A 20,800-nucleotide genomic window follows, 5' to 3' on the forward strand; every position below is an offset into this window, starting at 1 on the left:
GTAAGTTTAAGATGCACAATGTGTTGATTTGATACAATTATTACATAATGATTATCTCCATGACATTAGATAAAACCTCCATCCTGTCCCATGTATATGTACCCATATATGTTTATCTTGTTTTTCATTTTGAAGTAATCACGTAAGATAGGCCATAGCCGTAAGTACTCAGTAAAGATCTGTTTAATGTAAAGCTTTGCTTAAGTTAAGAAAAGTATATTTGCTTCTAGACAATTGTGTGTACCTGTGTCTGTGTATACATACACAGATGGTGCCAAAATAATGTATACACATTTGAAGAAAGGAAAAAACTGTATTAAAATTATGCTGATGGTAACCACTTTGAGCACCTCTTCTAATTGCAGAAGTCAAACGTGACTTGTATTCATCTTTTGTTATCAGTGTTTGTTGAGTATTACAATTTTAATACAGTTTACCTTTCTTAAAATGTGTATACATATTTTGGCAGCCTCTGTATATATTTATATATACTCTATACATAATTATATATTCTCTCTATATAATAATATATATTTTAATAAATTATATAATATATAGTTTTATATATTAAAATATAGATTATAGATTAAAATTATATATAATTGTATGTATACATGTATATATAATTGTATATATACATATATATACAGTTATATTTATATATAAATGGTTCTATTCTTAATGGTTAATATACAGTAACCACTAAGAATATTGGAACGGAAATTTTTTCTAAATATAATAGCAATAGTGGATATTATGACTTGAATTTATTCTTCTAAAATAGTATGTAATTTTCTGTTCTAAATTTATGGACCTGATGCTTGATTTGTATTATATTGGAAGGATTCATGTAAGAGCTCCGAAATCTCTTTTGAATGCAGATGAGAAAAATATAAGTAGAAAGGAAGGGAATAATGGTAAGAGGGAGGAAAGAAAGAAGAGGAAGAGGAAGCAAGGCAAGAAGATAGAAAACATAAAAAACGGATGCTAGTTAATTATGGAGTGCTAAAATGCGAATAGTCTTAAAATTCGGAAAATAAAACTGGTCATGTAAATACAGGTGCTCTAGTGTTAGGTGAATTGGCTCAACATTTTCCCAAAATGAAAATTTGAAAGTAATACAAAATTTTAACAAGAATAGTTCTATTTTAAGAAAGGGCAAAGACAAAAAACTGCTAATGTTTCCACAATGTTGAAATTCCTTGGCCATATATCTTTTTTTTTTTTCTTTTAGGGTATTTGACAGGAAAAGTTACTCATATGCATATAATTCTCCAATATTCATATTAAGTGCCTGAAAATAGCACTTTTTTTCCATCAGTGGGTGTATGAACAAAGCCATCATTATACAAGCTGTAATCACATTCCCTTTGCAGCTGATATGAATTATCCTTAAAAGCTGTTGGCAACATATTCATTTGGAATAGGGACAGATTCAGCTTTTGAAACATAGGTTTTTCCCTTGGGCCTTCCCTTCAGTGCTTCATCATTTGTCTTCCATTCTCTCTTGTAAATAGATTAGAGGAGACTTCCAAATCCTATTTTTTGCATATGTAAGAATCCTTGTCTGCACTGAAATAAGTTTTTTTAAGAATGGCATTTGTTTGCCTTGGAAGGAAAAAAAACTTTTTCAATTTTTTTTTTTTTTTTCCAGATAATATAATATAATGTTACAGGTCTGTGCAAATGTTGGCCAAAGTAAATTTTATAAATGATTAGTTAACTCCTTAAGTTTACTGGGGTGAAAATGAACTGTGTTGAAGCTCTATTACATTTTTCCTCACTAATAATTTCAGAATTCACTGAAAATGCTGTTAAGTAAGGTAGAGTAGTAACTAGTGCTCAGTTGATACTAATGCTTCACTTATTCCGTATTATCAAAGAAAACTGGATTCCACTAAAATTAATTTTTCAAGCAATTGAGGCTTAGCTTTATAATGATCAAAATGTCGTTGGGAATAGATGTGTTTCCTCTTTCTAAAGTATATGTCAATTTTAATTTGTTTTTTTAAAAAATGTTAATGTTCTTAAATACTGAATTATAGCTAACTTACTGGAAATGTGTTTTTATTCAGTATTCTAGCTACTCCTTAGTAAAAGTGCATTTTTATAAGGTAGGTGCTATTTTCAGGCATTAAATATGAATTTTGGAGAATGACATGAATATGAGTAACTCCATTGTAATAATAGAGATATAAAGAAATTAAAACTAACCCAGTATTTGTATAAATGTGTTTCATAGACTAGCAGTGTTAGAAGTAAGTATTATGCCTATTGAAAGTGTTGATATTTCTGCCTGCTTCCTTTGGATTTTTATTGAATAGTCTAGATTATAACCTAGGAATTTATATGTTTAACAAACAACTCAAAGTGGTTTTTATGCATTAAAATTAGAGAATTTTTTAACTGCATTTTATTAGAAGTGATATTTAATGGAAATGAGCAAAGAATGTATTCTCATCATCTCATACAATGTTTGATATGAAATTCTATGATGGGTATATAGGAGGTTTTTGATTTTCTTATGAAAATTTCCTTTGGAGATTAAAGCACAGAAGTCATTTAAATGGAAAAATGGATGCTGTTATCTAGTCATCAAAGCTGGTCTGGTAGAATCTCTACATATAAAATACTTGGTAGCAGTTAATTGAATTGTATGCCTAAAGGATATAAAATAATATTTATTTACAGTTTATAATTTATTATTGTCCTGATTTAAGACTCAAATTCCTCCAATAAGTGCTTCCATGTTTCCCAAAAAATAAGACCTAGCCAGACAATCAGCTCTAATGCCCTTTTTGGAGCAAAAATTAATATAAGACCCGGTCTTATTTTACTATAAGACCCGGTCTTATATAAGACAGGATCTTATATTAATTTTTACTCCAAAAGATGCATTAGAGCTGATTGTCTGGCTAGGTCTTATTTGGGGGGAAACACGGTAGTTAGTGCGATGTTAAAGGATGAGATAACACCGACCAGTATTTTCTCTATCTAGAGAAAAACACAAATTACACATGTAATATATAAAATTTATATCACTCAATTTTTTAATGTCTATGTGTACATCAATTTTGTTTCCTCAGCATATATCTAATTACTCTTTCTCTGTAGTAAACTCTCAATAAGTTAGAAAATCATATTTAATGCATATAAATAAATTATGTCTGTGGTATTACTGAAAATAGCTGAAAAACAATAGGGCAGCTCTTTCTGATCAATTGTCATAGAGTACCATTTGTTCTGACTTGTCTCCCATGAACAGAAAAAAAAATAAAAATAGGGGACCTCAAAAACCTCAAAATTACAATGGATAATTAACAAGATATTTGGTTTAATTATTTGAAGATTCTACATATGCTGTCATTACATTAACACACACAAAATAAAATACTCATTACCTGTGGAAATACTGAATTTCTGTGGGAGCATATAAAAAAGTCAGGAAAGATAGAATGATAGAATAAATTCTTGGCTGCATTCAAAGATTTGTGAATTTCTTGTGGTCATATGTTTGTTTCCATACAATTGTCGCATATTTGGTGGCAGTTCAGTAAAGGAAATAAAAATCACATTTGGCATTTCAACAGAAAATTTTTAATAAAATGAATTTTATATTTCATTATGGAATTAGCTCACATTTCTATTGATAGGGTCCTGTATAGCTGCTGCTGGTACCTTAGTGTTGGTGGGTGGGTGGGGTGGTGGGAAAATTGTTGATACTTGTTATAGAAATTCTAAAAATGTCTGAAGTCTACTATCAAGTGCTATGGCTTGATTGCCACTGAGTGACCTGAGTTGCTGTTAGAGGGGTAAACTCCCCCTGCTGGCACTTTGCTGACAGGAAAGTGAAAATGATCTTCCTGCCTTTCAGTCCTTTTCTATATTTCCCGTTGGCAGAAACTAACAGGAAGTTATATGGCAAAGGTATCTGGGAAATGTAGTTTGCAGAGTTCCAATCAGAGCAGCGTAGATGACAGATGAGGAGAGAATTTGAAGCTGAACTAAAATCGGTAGTGCCTTACACATGTTGTCTCCATAAATATTCAAAAGAACATTATAGTATATTTAGATTATATTTACAATCACCATTACGTAAGCACAGAGTAAAAGGAAGACCATTTGTTATAGTTTCAGATGTCTGGGGAGCATGTAGAGGATTTTATTCTTCCTATAAAGGGGTAAGAATATTATACCTTATTTTAACACTTGTCGCATTTTTCCTAGGTAGTTACCTGACTCTAACTGCAACTTTTCTATGGGATCTTAATGTTTGTTGTACATAGCATGTTTGGGATATGCTAAGAGCTCAGGAAATGTTGAGTGAAATGAGAACGTGGATTGACTCAGAACATCATCTGGGATTTGTAGATAATAAATCATATCTTTTCATAGTGGTAAGGAATGTAATTTTCTTCTTTTTTCACAACTTCTGCTTTTGACTGAAATGAGAAGTGTTTCCCAATTAAATATTAAGAGAATTCAAAAGAATCACAGCAATATTTAATCAAAATGAGTAGACAGACAAGGGATAAAAGAATGCAAATTTTTTTAATGCTCATCATTCTTGATTATGCATTGAAAACCAAATTGCTTATTTTAAATTTAGTAGCAGAATTCCTGTACCTATTTGTGTCCACCTATATATGAAACTTGATAAATATTTATTGTGAATTATTAGTGCTTAGTACTAAGCAGTCAACAATTTCAATTTTTCTCCTTTCATTATTACATTTGACTCTTCAAATTACTCTGCAAAGAAAATTTCATGCTTACTCCTATGTTTTTCACATTTGAGTAATCTTCACTGCAACCATATTTTCCTTCCTTTATTTATTTTTTTATTGGTAATTGACACTGTTATAAACATGGAATCATCAAGCCTGGATTTGAAATCAGCTTACTTGTCTTGAACTTTCAGACCATATGCCCCAACTAGGTGCCAGAGAGGCTCAACTGGAATGCTGTTTGTACCATTTTAAACTAAATCTGACATGTATGGAGTAAACACATATGAAATAAGTTGTTTCATTCTCCCCTGCCTCTCCTGTCCTAGTGCTTTGCCTTTCTGGTGGTGAGGCCAACCACCATCATGGCTGTATGGAGAAATAGCTGTATGGTTTGTGAATGTCTCACATAAGAGATTGATTCTGATCATTGTTCACCCAGGGCATCTGAGGTAGCACTGGAACTCTTTCAGTTACTATGTCTGCATAATTAGAATTCCAGACTTAGTAGCATACAGTGAAGTTTTATTAGATTCCATGGGTCAGAAATTTGGGTAGTTTGCAGCAGGGACAGATATCTCTGATCCACAATATCTGGAACCTCAGCTGGTGTATTCAAACTGCTGGGGCTGGACAACCTGAGAACCTAGGGCACCTCTCTCCTGACAGACTTTCCAAGTGAGCTCTCACTATGGCAGCAAGTAGAAGCCATATGTCTTATACAACCTAACTTTACATGTTCTACCTACAAACATAGATCCTACCTCTGGCTGAATTTAAAAGGTTGAATAGAAGTTAGCCAATTAGAGTAAGTGAAAAAGGAATATAAGAAAGGAAGAAAAACAAAATAAGTAATTCTAAACAGACTGGACTAAACCAAAAAGACATGGTAGAAGGAAACATAAAATGTGCAGAGTTTCAGTAATCCCAGAGAGTGCTATACAATGCAGTGCATATTTATATATTTGCCAGGCAGACAAATTATAGATTGTTCTTTGCTTTATCATTCTATCTGACAAAATGATTGTTTCCATTTTAGTTGGTGTCTGAAAAGGGAGTTGGGAATCTAGCCATTTATGCCATCTTTCACAGAGCTGGAGGGGAGTCTTTTTTACAGCTTGTAACTCTTGGCTGAGGAGACAGGTTACTCTCAAATAGGCTCGGGAAGTATCGAGTGTTCAAATGACATATAGGGCATGGACAAAGAAACCAGCTCTCGGATGCATCCAAATGGATTGGTGTCCAGGGCTAATTGGAGAGGGAGGGAATGAGCAAGGGTTGGAATGTGGAATACTCTGAAATGGAGTTTAAAAGGTAAGTATTACCTGTATTTGCTTCTCTATTTTTTTGCAAAATTTAAAAATTTTCCTGTGTGACTTTGGATATCCTCTTCTATGTGTAGTCAGAAGTATTCAAAAATAAAAAATCCTTATATGCTAAATTTACATATTTAATCGTTAGGACACAGTCTCATATGTAGGACCTGATCTCAATCCTAAATTTGCTGTCTATTGGGGTGAGGCAATATAGGTAATCAGTGTTCTCAGTTTCCACAAAGGTGTAAGAAAATTATCTGTTTAGAGTGAATGGAGACAATTTGAAGGTGCATCATTAAATTTTGCAGAAATTATTGGGAGAGATTATTGGGAAAGAAAGTAATAACCAAGAATCATTTTAGGAATTGTCAGGCAAATCTAAATGATCAGCTGAGTTTGGGGGCATTTAGTTGGCACCATTTCCAATCAACTTTTTCTATTTGCTTGCCCAACTGTTTGTTTTTGTTATTTTTGCTGTTAGTTTAGTGGGCTGATGTTGGTAAAGAGAAAAAAAAAAATGATAGCAGTTTTGAAGAAATGGGTTTGCAAAGTCAGAAAGAACCCAGAGCAAAAGAGGTTTTTTTAGTTTGTTTTTGTCTTTGTTTTTGTATTCTTGTAAAAAAGGGCTCTTAGGAAACCTTTTTCTACTGCTGCTGCTGTCATTGCCATCCTCGTGGTCATTATTATCACTGTTGTCTTGCTTTGTTTTGATTCCTGGTGAATAGGAATTATGTTAAACATGTCCCCATATTTCATAATTGCACAGTGTTTTTAATGGTTTTAAAAGCACAGCTGAATACATCTCTTTTATCTCTGTGGGTGTCTGGTTCTGTAAGTCTAAGTTACCTAGTTAGGGTCACAATGCTAGAAAACCTGAGCCAGGACTAGAACTCCGTAGCTTTTGTCTACAACACAAGGACTTGTGTCCACTTACTATCAAAGAGTCCTAGTTTTTCAGACATCCTTGAACAAGCATTTTCAAAAAAGAATAAATAATTCACAAATCAGAACATTCTAATGTGTCTATGAGTTATAATAAGTAATCCAATGTGATGGTCCTTTATTATTATTATTAAATGTATCTCAGTATAAAAGTTGTATATATGAAAATGCAAGCATATTTTGTTCACATAAAGAGATTAATACATAGACATTTTTCTCACTTAATAAGATGTGTTGAAATTCTTTCTAGATTAGCATATAGTAGATATACTCCAGCTATTTTAAAGACTCCATGGAAACACTGTATTGATATATAGTGACCGATTTATCACAATTGATTATTCCCTGTTTCTTGAAACACTCTCTTCTCTAGGCTTTCCTTCCTCTTCTTAATCTGCCTTCTTATCTGTAACTCTGCTACTTAATAGTGAAACAATCCTAGGACAAGTCCTCACTTTCTCTCTATTTTATCTATACTCTTTACCTAGATGATAGCCAGGAATAGAGAGCCGTTAAGTATTGCTTATATTCCGGTGACCCCAACATTCTAGAGGGGACTTTGGAGATTTAATAGAAAGCTCCAATTTTTCACAAAACAGAATGGTTTATTTCTACTGCAAACCCCCAACCCACACTATACTGCTTCTCTGCTTCCTCATAGCCGTGTATTACCCCATCATGTATCCTTTGCCTCAAATCAAAATTTAAGTATCCAAATTTAATTCTTGTCATCACCTCACTTCCCACATCCAATTCATCTACAAGGGCCATTAGCTGTTCCTCAAAAATATATTCCAAATCTCTCTCCTTCTCTTGATTTTCTTTATAATTCAAGCCACTGTCACCTCTCACCTATACTATAGCTAAAGATTTTTATTTTCCTTTCTTCTTCCTCTCTATTGACAATCCAATCTGCACATTGCACCCAAAGACCTTTTTCAAAAAGTAAACCAGGTTGCAGATTTCCCCGGTTCCATAATCCCAGTGTCTTTCCATTTCACCTAGGGTAAAATCCAAGCTTCATGTCATGACCTACACAGCCCTTTAGAGTCACCCCCTACTTACCTTCTCAGCCCAATCTCGTAAAACTTTCCTCAATATTGGGAACTGGCTTCTACAACTGTCACGCATTCCTTCCTCTATAGATGGGAGAATTAAAAACTGCCTTTCCTGGACTTCCTTGCAGCTTTGTTTCTAAGTAAATATCAGGATTGTTAATCAGATGCTCTTGTGCAAGACTGTCGAGGATAGAAGTGAGACGGTGGGCATCTTCCTGCCCATTTGTCCACTTCTTTCTGCCAGGCAAATTTGAGGACCTGAAGGTTTTAACAGCAGTGTTCTCGTATCCAGTCTCTAGGTTCCTAGGTGTTGAGAGGCAGGTGTAGTGGAGGCAGTGGGCAGATGTCTCTTTTCACTTTGTGAGTAGAACATCAATAGGTGTGGACTTTATCCTGACGCACTGCATAAGAACTTTATAGCATGTTCTGGAGCTCAACAAATTCAGTGGTAGGCTCAAAAGGCATAGCAGTCCAGTTCCCCTGTATGCTGGTGGACCATTCCTGAAAACCCAGCAATCTCCGCCAAAAATGATAAAGCCTCTAATTCCCCTTAAATATTCTGTTGTGTTTAAGAGATTTGGTGTTTTGCTTTTATCAGTACAGATAACTTACTGAACTTTCTAGGATGGAGAAAGTTGAAACTAATCTTCATTAACTTGTCTTCTGATGGCCTCTTATCTTGATACACTACCCTCAAGCTCTGCAGAGTAGCCTTCAATGTATCCTTTAGATTTCATCTGAATTATCATTTCCCCAGAATGGTTTCCCTTGAACATCTAGTCAACACTGTTCCCTCCGTATGTAGCTAGCACATCACTGTATTTTATTGTCTTTACAACTTTATCATTAGAAAAGATAATTTTGTTAATATTTGTTTACTCTTCATTGTTTGCCTCTATCTCCTCCTATGCCCTTAGAATGTATTCCATGGTAGCAGAGAATTTTCCTGCTCCCTTTACTATTGGGTTTTCCATCCTAGAAAAGAACCTAGAGTATAATAAATAAACATTTGTTCATTGAATTAATGAACAAATGAAATCTGTCATCTCTTGATGAACAATAAGGTATTTGCAGCTTTTCTGGTAATATCAAGAATTTATGAATGAGCATCTTTGCAAATAATATCTTTGTATAGTTGTGCAAGTATATCTATAGGGTAGCCTTGTAGAAGTAGGGTTTTAGAGTAAAAGAGCCCATGCATTTTTATAATAATTGTAATATTTATGGAAAAATTATTTTCAAAATATTATAGCAGTTTACACTATCACTAATGATATACGAGTATCCATTTAACCAACAGAATCACAAACTTAAGTACTTCCAACATTTTAAATGATTGTCAACCTGAAATAAGAAATAGATTGTCATTGTAATATAATTTATATATTTAACTACAAGTGAGGTTAAGTGTTTGTTTATGTTGATTAACGTTTTGTACTTATCTTTATAATTATATATGCTTTGCCCATCTTCTGTGTTTTGTATGACTTACTTGTTCATAAGACAACATTTGTCACATGTATGGTGATTTATTGACTTAATATTTTAATTTCTTTTTTGTATAGCGTTTTTCCATTCAGGTGTTCTTATTTCTGTTAGTAATGAAATTTCCTTGGTGGTTTTCATTCAATTCTTATTCTTCACATTAGTCTTCTGCAGCATTTTATCTCTGTGTCAGATTTTTTATTTGTTTTATTTTGGTTTTTATTATGGAAATTTCAGACTTATGACAGACTTGCAGAAAGAAACAGCCATGTGCTCTCAGGGATAATATTTTTGATTGCTTATTATAAAGGGAGCCATTCTAACATAAGCACCAGACCAACTTTAAATGATTTCCTATTTTCTCTAACTTTATTTCTCCTTTTGTTCTCCTTTTACCTGATTATGTATTGATGCCTATTTGTTTATATCATTTTGGACAATTTTGGCTGTGAGTAATAAAGAATCAAAGTAACAGTGACATAGAAAAATTAAAATATGCAAGCATTCCAGGCTTAGTATATGCCTCCTTTTGGATCAATTGTAGACAGACACCTTTATTCCAGAAACTAGCATGGAGAAAAGTATGATTAAGGAGGAACAGAGATTGCATATCACACACTTAAGGAATGGTGTGAAAGCTGTTGCAGGCTATCTCTACTTTAGATGGCATCAGACAGAATTCAGTCATGTGTCCACATCTAGTAATGCTAAGGTTTGTCTATTTTTGGTGGACATTTAACTTGCTTTAAGTGGAGAAAAGAAAACAGCTAATTTTGTCTAACTAAATTAACTATTTTTCTACCTAGCTTTTCTAAGTTTTTAAAATTTTTCCCCCCGAAGACCCAGTAGATACTGAGAATAATGTGTTTTTTTATAACACATGTAGGCATATTCATCAAACTTAACAGTAGTCCACACAAGTGAAAGGGTCACAATTTGAAAGTATAATGAGAAACTTTCAGTATATCTATCAGCCATCTGCTTCCCAAGTCAACTTCTCAATACAAATAGTATGAACCTAATAATGAAAACAAATTAATAAATTTTTAATAAGAAAGTATGCTAGATTATAGTCCCATTTAATAATATAACAAATTGGAATTATAACCTTCAAGTGACGTTTAATTTTTATTTTCTTGATAACATTTTGATATGGCTATAATTTATGTTTACTATTACATTCACTTCAAAAATTTAGATGAAAGACACAAGTTAGTTATTCTCAAATTTATATATATTTGACACTGAGTCAGTTACTTTAATAGTCTTGGATCCATTTTCTGTGTCTGTCAATTGGGGACGGTGTTATCTGCTTTATTAGGGATTGTGAGGGAATAAATAGGTGGAAATATACAAAATACTGATGGTGCTAAAAAAATGTATACAGTTGGACACTTTAGCCAACGTTGCTCAAGCAGTAGTTCGCCATAATCAGAAGTGTCTGGTTGATGATGATAACCATTTTGAGCACCTCTTGTAATTGCAGAAGTCAAACGTGACTTGTATTCATCTTTTGTTATTGGTGTATATTGACTGTTACCATTTTAATACAGTTTTCTCCTTTCCTAAAATGTGTATACATTTTTTGGCACCCTCTGTTTATTACCAAAAGTATCATGCTTGCCACTTCGCAGGCAAATCACTTCCTGAAATTTCATTCCCATTTTCTTAATCCCAATGTGCATAAAATTAATTTCATATTATACCCTAACTCATCTTAAACTGTTTCTTTTTCCTGGAGATTATTTCCACTATCACAGCTACTGTTTCATTTGTGTCATTATTTCTTCACCGTTCTATCAGCTGACAAACGAAGTTGTACTGAGAACTGTTGAAATCCCTTAAATGCTCACTTTTTTCCTCCTTTAAAGAGAAAACATATTACATGATCTATAAATCAACATTAATTAAGAAATTAATTTTAAAATATAATTTGTTTTAGAGATATACTGGTTAAAATTTGATAATGAGAATTGATTATACTTACATACAAATGGAAAAAGAAAATCGAAATGCTAACTCAAATATAGTGGAAACGTGAAATCATTTTAAGAGGTATTATTTTTCACTTTCTTTTACCTCATCCCCAGTATGTTCATGAAGTGAAGTCCTTCTGGCTGGAAAATATAGGTTAGATCTTCTAGTTCAGTAGAATTGAATAATCATGACTCACTTTATTTGCAAAGCCTTAACAAGTATAAAGTCGAAATTTTAACAATGTACACATTTTTATTAAGCCATGAACACCAGGGTACAGTGAATAGAGTATAATTTGCTGCAACTAAGAAGTGTGGAAACAGGAAACAGTTCCATGAATATATGGGGAAATTTGGGGCAAGTATACTATATTTTATTCAGAGGTAATGTAGCACTGAAAAATTACCAGATAAAAAATTCAATACTTATGGAAGGTCTTCACAATATTCTCTAAACTTGTTTTTACAAACAGTGTGTTCATATTATAATTCCCTATAGTTTGAAATGCAAAATTCCACTATTCAAATTTGTATCTCAAACATCTAAACATCTGTCGAGGACTGCTATTGTAAAAACATGAAATCTAGATAGAAAAGCAGGAAATATTTAAGGAACAATGGGAGGCATGTAAGTACTAAAGTGAAGGATGGTAATTTGTGTTGGAAATATAGGAAAAGGAGCAGGTCAATGTGGGTTGCTCTGGTTTTGTTTGTTCTTCAGAATACCATTGTGCAGTAATAGTGGAATAAATCTCTTAGGAATTGATTAATGTGAACTATATTTGTATTCGTAATAAGGAAAAATGGCATTTCTATAAAAATTATATGTGAAAATACTTGGTTTTAATTCTGAGTCACAGTGGACGGTAGTGGCTAAACATATGATTTCATACGAACAAAAGTGAAGCACAAAGCCTAGAAGCAAGATGGAAAATAGAAAATAGATATAAGCTGACAATTTTTAAAGTATATATGTACATATATAACCAGTCCTTAAATATATGAAAACATTAAAAATCAATCACAATTATGGTATTATTTTTAATAATTACCAAACTAAAACTAATGACAGAGTAGTTTTCTCCCATCAGATTGCTAAAACCAGCAGTTATTAAATAAAAACTAATAATTCACATTTTCTCCATCACTTAGTATTTTTAGTAATTCTTCATTTGTTTGTTAATTGATAGGGATAAAATTATATCTTATCTTGCTCTGTATTATAATTTCCTTGTTTATGTTTGAGGTTAAATATTTTTCTTATGTTTATTAGCCATATGATTTTCCTCCTTAGTGAAATGACTATCTATGTATTTTACACATTTTTATTATCTTTTTCTTATTTATTTGTAAGCTTTTATTTATTAGGACACTGAAACTTTCTAGGTTATATGTGTTGAAAAGATGCTCTCCCACTTTAAATAGAACTACCTTGTTCTTTTTTAGTTTCCACTTGCATAGAATACCTTTTCCATCCTTCTACTCTGAGACTATGTGTGTCCTTAAAGCTGAAGCGAGTTTCTTGTAACCAGCACATACCTGGGTCTTCATCTATCCAGCCAATTTATGTCTTTTGATTGGAGAAATCAATCCATTTTCACTTACAGTAATTATTGATACGTAAAGACATATTTATGCCATCTTAATATTTTCTGGATGTTTTATAGTTCCCTTTTTCCTTTCTTCCTCTCTTGCTGCCTTTCTTTGTGAATCGATAATTTTCCATAGTGGTATGTTCTGATTCCTTTCTCTTTATCTTTGTGAATCTACTGTAGATTTTGTTTTGTGGTTACCATAATACTTACATAAAATATCTTGTAGATGTAACGGTATATATGATGCTGATAACAACTTAAGTTCAATCACATAGAAAAAACCTTGCCCTTTACTTCCTCCCTCTTTTATATTTTTGATGTCACAATTTACCTCTGTTTATATTGTATATTCATAGCAAAGTATTGTAGCAAAAGTTGTTTTTTAATACTGTTCTCCTTTAACTTTTATACCAGAATTAAGTGATTAACACTCCACTATATTATACTATTTAAGCATCAAGAATCTGACTATAGACTTACCTTTATTAGTGTGTTGTATATTTTTCACATGTGTTCATGTTACTAATTATTGTCTGTTTATTTCAGCAGCATTTCTTGTAAGATAGGTCTAAGTAATGATGAATCCCCTCAGCTATAGTTTGGGAAAGTCTTTATTGATCCTTCACTTTGAAGGACAGCTTTGCCAAGTATAGTATTTTTGGTTGTCATTTTTTATTTTCTTTCAGTACTTTGAGTATATTATCCCACTCTTTCCGGGCCTATGAGGTTCCTGCTGAGAAATCTGCTGATAGCTTCATGGGGATTTTCATGTACATTACTCAGTTTTATTATTTGCTGTTTTTAAGATTCTTTGTTGTTGATTTTTCACACTTTTATTATTATGTATCTTGGTGAGGATCTCTTTCAGTTAAGTTTGTTTCGTTACCTATAAAATCCATGATCTTGAATATCCAGATATCTCCCCAGATTTTGGAAGTTTTCATTCATTTTTTTTTAATAGGCTTTCTGCTCCCTTTTCCTTCTATTCTCCTTCTAGATTCCAATAATTTGCAAATTGGTTGTTTCGATGGTATCCCATAGATTACAAAGGTTTTCTTCTTTTTTTTAATTATCTTTTCTTTTTTCTTCTCTGAATGCATACTTTCAAAGTTTCTGTATTTTATCTCACACATTCTGTATTCTGTTTGATCCATTATTCTGTTGATGCTCTCTGTTGCATTTTTCATTTCAGTCATTATATTCCTCAGCTCCATAATATCCGTTTGGCTCTTTTTTATAATTTCTATACTCTCTTGGTTAAACTTCTAATTTTGTTTTTGTATTGCTTCCTGGATTTCATTGAATTCTCTCTGTGGTTTTTTGTAGCTAAATTGAGTTTCTTTAAAATACCTATTTTGAATTCTTTATTGGGTATCTCACAGATCTCCATGGTTTTATTATGGTTACTGGAAAATTATTGTGATCCTTTTGTGGTGTCATGTTACCTTGATTTATTTATGATCCTTGAAGTTTTGGGTTGCTGCCTTTGCATTTGAAGTAGCAGTCATATCCTCTAGTCTTTACTAACTGCCTTTAGGATAAAGATAACTTCCATCTGATCACTAGAAATACTGAGACTATCTCAGACTTTCTATAGGTATAGTTGATCTATGCTTCTTTCTCTTCCTTATGGCAGAATTCGTAAGCTTGTATGCCTTTTCCAGATCCTGCAATGCCATAGGCCAAGTGCTGAAAGTCCCTGGCAAACATATTTGGGAAACCTTTCTTAGGGTGCTCACTAGCCTATGCCAAAGCTTGCACTGCTGTTGAAATCACACATAGGGAGCCAGCCATAGGGTGAGGTGGTGTGTGGTTGAAGAACAGCAAGTGCTGGTGATACCCATAGGCCATTTGAGGACTCTATGGGTGAGGAATTCCCAGTGGCTCTTTTTGACGGATTTCACAAAGCAATTAGTAGAATCTGCATCCCGTTCATACCCTCCAAGAGTCTTACCCACTGCTATTCCAGTCTCTTCCTGTTCTGCAGTCAGATAGCTCATGATTCCATTCTCTGGATATGGCAAGAGAGAAATGAGCCCTTAGGTAGTATTCCACAGAACTGGGGAAGCCAGTTGCTCACTCACATGCCTTTCCTTTGCCCACAGGAGAAATCACGGATCAAGAAAATCTTTCTTAGCCCTAAATTGTGCCAGCTTAGGGGAAGAATGAGTGGGGAAAATCAAGCTGTTCCTTTTACCTACTCCAATATTTTCAGACTCTTTTTTTTATTTTTTGGTCCAGTCGTATGCTAAAAATTCTCCTCTGTATACCTGGACTTCCACAAAGGCTATTTCATCCATGGGTGATTGTCTTAAGACAGTGCATTCCAGGGATTCCCAAACCACAGCCAAGATAAGCTGGAGCCAGGTCAACAGCCACTGCAGGATCCACAGTCAGAACCATGATCTGCCTACCTATTATTTGATGCTCAAGTGGGCGAGACTACCTTTTTTGGTCCTTTGACAAATGGTGCTAGATCTCACAGTTCCTTCAAAGGCACTGTTGTTCATGGAGAAATGTCATTTTTGTTGTTACTGTTGATGTTGCTGCTGTTATTGAAAGGGAGGAACAAAACTGAGGTCCAGGGATAGCTTATGCTCCCATGATGCTGACCCTCACTCTTAATATTTTTCTGTTGACATTTAATTACTGTGGCTGGATGGAATATAGGACACCCAGTTATGTTTGATTTCAGATGAACAACAATTAGCCTTTTAGAACAATGATGTTCCAGGTACCACTTGGTACCTTGGTACATACCTGTACTAAAACTTACCTGAAATCAAATCAAACAGGACTAGGTAGCCTCTATTTTTGCCTACTACAATCATCAACCTTATATTTAAGTTATTTCATTTCTCTCTCTCTCTCTCTCTCTCTCCCTCCCTCCCTCCCTCCCTCCCTCCCTCCCTCCCTCCCTCCCTCCCTCTTCCCTTCTTTCCTCCCTCCTCTGTTTCTCTTTCTCTCTCAATGTGTATGTTACCTGCTATGCTAAATTTGAAGTGTATATTAGTTCCTTATTATATTTAAGAGTACAGAGGTAGGTTGTCTAAGCTGGTAAGGAGGTGTTACCACCCTAAACTCTTCATATTTGTGTCCAAATGACAGTTTTAACTCTACATAAAGATTGCATCTAGAGTGGCAGAAAAGAAGAAAAGAAAAAGGAGTGAGTCCACATTAATTTAAAGGACATGCATTGGAAGTGAAACATCATTTCTGTTGACGTCCTGCTGTCCATAACTTAATCATATAGTCACATCTGTATAAAAAAAAGGCTGAAAAATATAGCTACACAGCCATTCCTTATTCTGTCACATAGAAGGTGGCAGAAATGGCATTGGGAGACAGCAATCTCAGTCACAGTATTCTTCATACAGTATTTTCAGTGACACCAAGAAACACCTGTAAGCCCATTTTTCAGTGTGAAATCTATTAGCCAGTATTCAGGAAATACACTCTTATGTCACCATGACATTAACATCTTTTAACCTTTAGACAAGTAGTCATTTTATAAATATTTTACATTTGAAAGTTAATTGAGGTCAAAAGAAGTACCCTTGTCCTAGTTATTGAAACCATACAAGCATGATTCTGCCTAGTACTTTTACTTAGTACATTGTCTTTAATAATGTTTCCAGATCAGACACACTCCAATGCCAACTGATAATTAGATTTCTAAATACTTTCATTCCATCTCTTGCTGAGCTCTCTGAGTCTATCTCAACAATGTAAATTATTTGCAAAGCTTCTATACCTAATCTCATTATACAAGAAAGCTTTATTATTGAGGCAACTGAAAACTTAAATGTCTATAAAATCTCTCTTACAAGGTTTCAAACAAAATACAACCCAGGGGTAACCCTATTTAATTGTATTTATTCTACTGTCCAAATGACTCCCTGTAATCAGATGCTTTCCCTCTGTGAGTAAATTTGTCAACTGATAGGGGCTTAAAGTACACACTAGAATATTTGTTTTCAAACACCTAAATCTGAGGTTTACATACTCAAAGTTAACATATTTTAATCAGCAATCATTTATGGTATTTTTTAGTATTCACTACAAATATGACACATGCTAGATGCTGTGTAAGATGTGGAGTTGACTTTACATAATGCCAAACAACCAGGCGACTAGTGGGAAATAAATAGGTTTTAGTAGGCAGATTATTATGAGAAATACTAATTGTAATTGGAGAGACTTGAGGAAGAGATGATTCTTGGCTAGAAGTGTCTGTTAAGGTGCAATCATGGGAGAAATGCAATTTGAGGAGGGCCTTATTAAATGATTAATTGATACACAGGATGTGATATGAAAGATGTTTATAACATTCTAAATCATGATTTCACATAACCTCTCCCTTGCCTTACTAATTCAATAAACAGATCATCCCTGGAGTTGTTACCAAGTGGATTACAGAAATTTCACCTAACAGCCATCATGCAATGGGATTAATTTTACTTTGGAATTGGAAATTATATTTTATGCAGATTTTTGGTATTTATATAAGGTCTAATTAAATCAATGATAAAGTGTGTGTAAAATTAAATAAGTATCAAATGCTTGACTTTGCATAAGTTTAATAACTTGTGTTATAATTATTGACAATGTAATGATATTAAAAGGACACATCATTAGAGAAGAAGTTTATCTGATATCCAAATAAAAAAGTGTTGGATTCCCAGCTATATCAACAAATTCCAAGTATTTTCCCTAGGAAATACTCAGGAATAGGTTTATGTTAGTTTTCCTTTAAAACTAAGGATTTTTTTTTTAAATCATCTCATTCCACTTGCTAAATACTGTAAAGGCAAAACCTAAAAGGAGTCTTGTATGCCAAACCACAGTGAAGAGCGAGCGAGCGAGCGAGAGAAAGAGAGAGAGCGCGAGAGAGAGAGAGAGAGATTAACTTTATAATGCAGAAATAAATCTCCAGTCAAAAAATTAAAACATAGAGGAAAACAATAAAGAATAATCGAGGACAAATTTGATTTTAAACTTCTACAAAACTGTTATCGGCTGTACATCTCACTCTGCAAATACAACATTTAGCAAAACATACAATTAACTGTCTTCTTACTAAATCTTGATGATAAGCCAAGGATATGTTGACTTTGTTAAATGACTTTCAGTAGGAATATCCTGTCTCCTCGGTGAGGCTTGCCATGTTCTGTTCATTCTTTTTTTTTATGCTAGGCTTGTGGAGGTTAAGAACCTGTTTTATAAGGCTAGGATTTTAATTCAAGAACTATATTACCAGACACATGCCTGACAGGTGAGAGCCGATCGGAAGGAAGAAGAAAAAAGTCTAACTTCCTTTGGAAATATCTCTAGAAGTTAGGAGTTAGGATCCTAAATTGATATGGGATAATTAGCTCTAGCAATAAAGATGTATCTTCTATCAAGACAAAATGAAAAGAAGTGAGATTGAATTCTGATGCCAATAAAATGTCCACATGAGGATAAGCACAAAGTATTAGTAAATCCTACTCAACAGTCCCTATTTTCTCTGTGAAATAGAGACAATGCCATCTCAACATGAAGGTAGACAAGATGGATGAAACAGGGCAAGACGAGCCAGCAAGTCATTGTGGGAACAAAGAGAGAAGTTGGCTGTATCATATAAGACTTCAGGGTGGCATTAGGGTCAAGTTAAGTTAAAGAATATAATTTGTGTAACTGTATGCTATAGGACTGAGTGATTTTCCCCAGCCGAAGTGTCAATATAAGACAGGAAATCATGCAACAAAGAGAATGTGTTTTGGAGTTGTACTCTTCTGGGATCAAATTTCTTCACTTACATCTTAGCTATGTGACCCTGGGCAAGAAACTTAACATGTTTAAACTCTACTTGCCCTGTCTGCAGTAGTGGAATAGAGTGCCTAGAGTACAGGCTTATGTGGGGATTCAATGAAGGAATGCACATAAAGAATATAGCACAGTGTTTGGCACAGAGTAAATATTCAATAACAAAGTCATTATAATAGGGAAAACAGTGGCCAATAATAATTTGTTTGAATTTGTGAATATTCAAGAGGTGTAGTAAAAGGATAATACAAAGTAGATAAAATACTAGATGAAAATGGATTTGAAAAAATCAATTTGATATTAAAGGAGTGATGCCCTCGAGTCAAAATAAGTGTAGCCATAATTTTTTTAAGCAACAAGGACATAGGGGCACCAGAGGTTTGTATCGATAACTGAGTAAAGTGTGGGGCTGACAAGGGAATGATGTCCTTGATAATATTAAGAACAAATGCATAGATCATTTTCTTTTTAATATTCTAATGCCTATTAGTATGTTTTTTTATAACTTATTGTGAATTTATTTTATGCCTCTCTAAACTTAAATTGTAAGTTTTGGTTACACCAGAACATGGGTAATATAATCTTGTGCAAGTACTGTACATCAACTACAAACGTAATAACCATGTGTTGAATACCAAAAAAGCATATCATAGAAGATTTTTATTAGCTATCAGTTCTTGGAACCTGAAAGATCTCATTTTACAGTTCATATGAAAGCGTCAGATAAACAGCTGATTTTACGATGTCAGTTAATTTCAAGTAAAGCCATAAATAGTTTTAAAAAACATATTTTCCTTCTTAAAGAGCTTTTAATTGTAAAGTATGAATACGTGAGTAAAAATTACGTATCACAATTTGAATTTCATGTAAAGTAAGCAGTTAAAGTTTCAATTTTCATACCCTAAGGCCTCTTTTTGCTGAACTCCTTTAATTCATCATTGCAAAAGAAAACCAATCTCTCCCTCCCTCACTCGCTTTCTCTTTTTTAAATATTTCATCAATAATTATATCGTCTCCATTTTTATTAAATTAGTTTTTCTTTTAGAACCATCCTCTATATTTGGTGTTGACAATCCATCACCTATGGGCCAAGTCCAGTTTTTATAAATAAGATTTTATTGGAAAACAGCCCCTCATTTGTTTACACATATTGTCTATGCCTGCTTTCATTATATAATGACAGGGTTGAGTAGTAACAACCAACTATATGACTGAAAAGCCTAAAAGATTGCTATCTGGCTCTTTACAGAAAATATCTGCTGACCCTTATTTACTTAATTATCCATCACTTAACATTTTTCACTTAACCCTGTGTTTTAGGTGTCTTTCTAGGTCAGTATATATAGATGTGTTCTATTTATTTAAATTATTACGGTACACTCTGAATTGGTATATGTTAATTTATCACTGGTGAAAATTTAGATATTTTTCTACTTTTTAAGATATACTACAGTCACATTTAAGTGCAAATTAACAGTTTCCAGTGTATGTTATACTCGTACATCGTTTAGAATATTATAGAAAAGCAACAACATTCTATAACTTAAGATATGAAGTTTAGTAAATACAGGTATGCCCCACTTTCCAAAAGTCTGTGCTACACCACATCACTTTTACAATAATATGATAACAAACGTAAAAGCAAAAGTTCCCCTTCGATTTTTTTTTCCAGTTAGTGAAAACAGGAACTAATGTAAGTCTTTTGAAAAAGTGAAGCAGCACAATGTGAGTTTTCAGAAAGCAGGGTGTATTTTTCTCGTCACACCACCTTTGGCTTATGACAGTTTTCATAGGAACACTGTATTCCTAAGCAGAGGAAAGATGTATTTGATACATTATAAAATGAAAACCACAAAGCATGAGAAAAATTCAAACAAGTGAAAATAATATTAT

General features: G+C 33.4%; 1 long non-coding RNA gene across 1 annotated transcript in view; it reads left to right on the top strand.

The window, feature by feature from the left end:
• Positions 1-4,010: 4,010 nt before the first annotated feature.
• The window catches only part of LOC141571827 (uncharacterized), a 242,893-nt gene continuing 226,103 nt past the window's right edge, over positions 4,011-20,800 (top strand). Inside the window, exon 1 of the long non-coding RNA XR_012496884.1 lies at positions 4,011-4,181. This is a non-coding gene — a long non-coding RNA (uncharacterized LOC141571827). The remainder of the gene's footprint in view (positions 4,182-20,800) is intronic.

This window comes from Rhinolophus sinicus, linkage group LG05 (genome assembly GCF_036562045.2).
Source record: "Rhinolophus sinicus isolate RSC01 linkage group LG05, ASM3656204v1, whole genome shotgun sequence".
Lineage (NCBI taxonomy): Eukaryota > Metazoa > Chordata > Mammalia > Chiroptera > Rhinolophidae > Rhinolophus > Rhinolophus sinicus.